This window comes from Schistocerca serialis, chromosome 5 (genome assembly GCF_023864345.2).
Source record: "Schistocerca serialis cubense isolate TAMUIC-IGC-003099 chromosome 5, iqSchSeri2.2, whole genome shotgun sequence".
Lineage (NCBI taxonomy): Eukaryota > Metazoa > Arthropoda > Insecta > Orthoptera > Acrididae > Schistocerca > Schistocerca serialis.
This window is the reverse complement of record NC_064642.1, coordinates 183133227-183137843: the sequence shown is the minus strand read 5'-3', so window position 1 is coordinate 183137843 and position 4617 is coordinate 183133227. Positions and strand designations below refer to the sequence as shown.

General features: G+C 43.4%; 1 non-coding gene across 1 annotated transcript; it reads right to left on the bottom strand.

Moving 5' to 3' along the window:
- Positions 1-3843: 3843 nt before the first annotated feature.
- Positions 3844-3916, bottom strand: Trnar-ucg (transfer RNA arginine (anticodon UCG)). The gene has a single exon. It is a non-coding gene; the product is annotated as a tRNA-Arg (tRNA).
- Positions 3917-4617: the final 701 nt, after the last annotated feature.

The following is a 4617-nucleotide window of genomic DNA, read 5'->3' as shown; positions in this document are numbered from 1 at the left end:
TTAACAAGTACAGCAGTTGTACACAAAATGCAAATCCTCAGATTCTCAGTGTTTTATTGATTTACCGGAGATAAGAGAGTATAACATGGATATCAACAAAAGTAAAGCAGCGGTAACGGAGTGTAGCTGAATTAAATCAAGCTGTGCTGAGGAGTTAGATTAGGAAATAAGATACTAAAAGTAGTAGATAAGTTCAGTATTTGGGCAACAAAATTACTTATGATTACGAAGAGGATATAAAATTCAGATTGAGTGTCAAAAGAAAAGCATTTCAGAATAAAAATATTAGTTAACATATAATATCAATTTAACTGTGAAGGAAGTCTTTTTCTGAACGTAGTTGTCTGGGGTGTGAACTTGTACAGAAGTCCAAACGAGAATACAAGCATTTGAGATATGCTAAAGATTAGACGGCTATATCGAGTAACAAGTGAGATTGTACTGTACCGAATTGCGGACACAGAAATTTGTGGCACAATTTGATTAAAAGAAGGGATCAGTTGACACGACACATCCTAGGCATCAAAGAAATGTCGATTTGGCAACGGAAGGAACTGTGTGGAGAGGAAGCGGGGTAAAAATTGAAGAGAGGACCAAGTCTTGAATACAAGAAGCAGGTTCAAATTAATGTAGATTGCGGTAGTTCCGCAAATGTGGATGTGAAGAAGCTGGCACTGGACAGACTAGTATGGAGGCCAGCATCAAACTAGTCCTCGGACTGAACAACACCACCACCACCACCACCACCACCACCACCACCACCACCACCACCACGACGACGACGACGACGACGACGACGACGACGATATGCTTCAGGATCCTCTTTTTATATGATTTAATTTGCAATTATTCCAAAAACTTGAACGACTGGACTGACATCGAAATAAGTGTCCAAGGAATAGAAAAGCAACTGGAATCACTCAATAGAGGAAAGTCCACTGGACCTGAAGGGATACCAATTCGATTCTACACAGAGTACGCGAAAGAACTTGCCCCCCTTCTAACAGCCGTATACCGCAAGTCTGTAGAGGAACGGAGGGTTCCAAACGACTGGAAAAGAGCACAGATAGTCCCAGTCTTCAAGAAGGGTCGTCGAGCAGATGCCCAAAACTATAGACCTATATCTCTGACGTCGATCTGTTGTAGAATTTTAGAACATGTTTTTTGCTCGAGTATCATGTCGTTTTTGGAAACCCAGAATCTGCTATGTAGGAATCAACATGGATTCCGGAAACAGCGATCGTGTGAGACCCAACTCGCTTTATTTGTTCATGACACCCAGAAAATATTAGATACAGGCTCCCAGGTAGATGCTATTTTCCTTGACTTCCGGAAGGCGTTCGATACAGTTCCGCACTGTCGCCTGATAAACAAAGTAAGAGCCTACGGAATATCAGACCAGCTGTGTGGCTGGATTGAAGGGTTTTTAGCAAACAGAACACAGCATGTTGTTATCAATGGAGAGACGTCTACAGGCGTTAAAGTAACCTTTGGCGTGCCACAGGGGAGTGTTATGGGACCATTGGTTTTCACAATATATATAAATGACCTGGTAGATAGTGTCGGAAGTTCCATGCGGCTTTTCGCGGATGATGCTGTAGTGTACAGAGAAGTTGCAGCATTAGAAAATTGTAGCGAAATGCAGGAAGATCTGCAGCGGATAGGCACTAGGTGCAGGGAGTGGCAACTGACCCTTAACATAGACAAATGTAATGTATTGCGAATACATAGAAAGAAGGATCCTTTATTGTATGATTATATGATAGCGGAACAAACACTGGTAGCAGTTACTTGTGTAAAATATCTGGGAGTATGCGTGCGGAACGATTTGAAGTGGAATGATCATATAAAATTAATTGTTGGTAAGGCGGGTACCAGGTTGAGATTCATTGGGAGAGTGCTTAGAAAATGTAGTCCATCAACAAAGGAGGTGGCTTACAAAACACTCGTTCGACCTATACTTGAGTATTGCTCATCTGTGTGGGATCCGTACCAGATCGGTTTGACGGAGGAGATAGAGAAGATCCAAAGAAGAGCGGCGCGTTTCGTCACAGGGTTATTTGGTAACCGTGATAGCGTTACGGAGATGTTTAATAAACTCAAGTGGCAGACTCTGCAAGAGAGGCGCTCTGCATCGCGGTGTAGCTTGCTCGCCAGGTTTCGAGAGGGTGCGTTTCTGGATGAGGTATCGAATATATTGCTTCCACCTACTTATACCTCCCGAGGAGATCACGAATGTAAAATTAGAGAGATTAGAGCGCGCACGGAGGCTTTCAGACAGTCGTTCTTCCCGCGAACCATACGCGACTGGAACAGGAAAGGGAGGTAATGACAGTGGCACGTAAAGTGCCCTCCGCCACACACCGTTGGGTGGCTTGCGGATTATAAATGTAGATGTAGATACGGAATCTTTAAACTTCCTTTCAATGACTGCTGTGAAAGGTTCTTGAAGTGTCACCTTGTTGCCATTACAGACACGTAAAAGACAGTTTTGCAGCACTACGTTTTTCAGAATTTAGGTATTTTTCATTTAGACATGTTCGGACAATTCTTTTTGTGTATTTGTGTAGCTGTAACGACGCGAACGGCTTCTTGTGTGTAAGCAACTAGAAAGTCGAATTAATGTATTGACAGGCGAGCAAAATTACGTCATTAGAAACAACGAACCGGCCGCTATAGGTTAATATTGACAGTTTTAGAATTCGTTTGGCCAGCTATCTGTGACGTAATTACGAGCTCACGTATTTGGAATATCGACTTCGTGCCCGTGACAATACTATTTCTCACACTTGTCAGCTCACAGCGACGGCCAGTCTCCGTGATGTTGTGGAAGGTTAGGTCCATTTCTCCGGTAAGGGTGGCCTTCACTGCATGTGGCGCCGCCCTGTAACAGTGCCCCGAACTGTACGGGGACGACTAGCGTCGCGACGCAAACGGTGGCGGCGCTAGCGTCAGCGCCACTGCGTAGTTCACAACGCCGCCGTTGAACGTCGTCGCAGCGGTGTGTCCAAAGCAGGGGAAACCTTGAATACACCAAATTAGTGCAGTCCTTAGACAGTACGTGTACGATCGGTCTTATTAACACGTTCAGTAAAGGGAACCATGGGAATAAGCATGTGTAGAGAAGTTGTGCTGGAAAAAGATTAGGTTAGTAAAGAAGACAGATTACAAGTACGGGCTGCAATTATGTCGAGGCATATTTTTATATATTTTCCTCAGTTTTATTAAATTACTTCATATGAATGTTGATATAGTTCCTAGGGCAAGGATTTTTGTTGCTCGAACTGAGTAAATTCTCGGAGAGCAATCATCTCACTGTCATTGGGAACAGTGGGCACAGATGATGGTACTATCTCCTTCTTCCCAACTAATTGCTGTGTTTCGTCAAATTGCTACCGCAGACAGGAATGACAGTATTATAAAGTCTAAATACACTGGTGGAACACTCTTGTAAAGCGATTTTTTGGTCACGGATACGTGATCTGTCACAGAAATGTTTCGTTGATAAATGTGGACACCGTTTCGTTATTTGCTAATCGATTCAGGGATCTGCACAGCCCGTCCAGTCAACCGTTTAACACGCGTGCGAACAGCAGTAGTTTCCTCACACCATCAAACAGTTTTTGCTCAAATTGCGCAGATGTTTATTCACCTAAATTTATTCTAGCGGAGAACATCGGTTTTCCTACACCGTTTGAGAAATGAAGACACTACTACACCCGGCACTCATTTACGTAATGTTTCAAAGTATTGTTATAAGATGTGCCTCGACAATATTGTTACCAAAGAATGAAAACTGAATAAATCTAGAGTTGCATTACGCACACACAAGATTAAAAATATCGACCGTGACAGGACTCGAACCTGCAATCTTCGGATCCGAAGTCCGACGCCTTATCCGTTAGGCCACACGGTCAGCATGGCTGGGACAACCAAATTTACGGTATTAATGCATAGAATGTTTATGAATGAAAATACAAAAACTGAATTTTTTGTTAGTCTTTATTTACGTTGGTTACTGATTTTCGATCCAAAAGGAATAAATTAAGCAATTTCTTATAACAAAATGTCAAAACAGTATCTCATTGTGTTGCTTCTGTACATTAACTTCCTCTTCATGATAACAACTAATGTGTTTTACATTTTTTATAATGACGAACAATAAATGACCTCGATTAAGTTTAGAAGGGCATTAATTTGCAACATTGTGTAGTAACGCACAATACAGAAATACGAACCAGAGTAATTTTTAGTTGGTCTCAGAGTATCTACAGTTTCCTCGAACTAAATGAAGCCGAATCTGCTGCGGCGAGCTGTTTTACAGCAGCGAACTGTTCAGCGCCCATTTCCGCTATTCTGCCCCGCGACCTTGAAGTGTGACGTCACCGTAGGCGTGCCTGCGGATGCTGAGTGAACAAGCGCGATGTGTGAATCAGCAACCGGGACAGTTACTAGCGACTGCCGTTGTTGGTAAACAGCAGAGCGACTGCCAGTAGTAGGTCAGCGTCCTGCACGCCCCGCTGCTCACCTTATCTGGGCAGATAACAGGCAACTGACCGGCGACGCACGTCGTGCGCTGCATTCCGCTACCTGGCCGCGTTTACTCGAGGTACATGT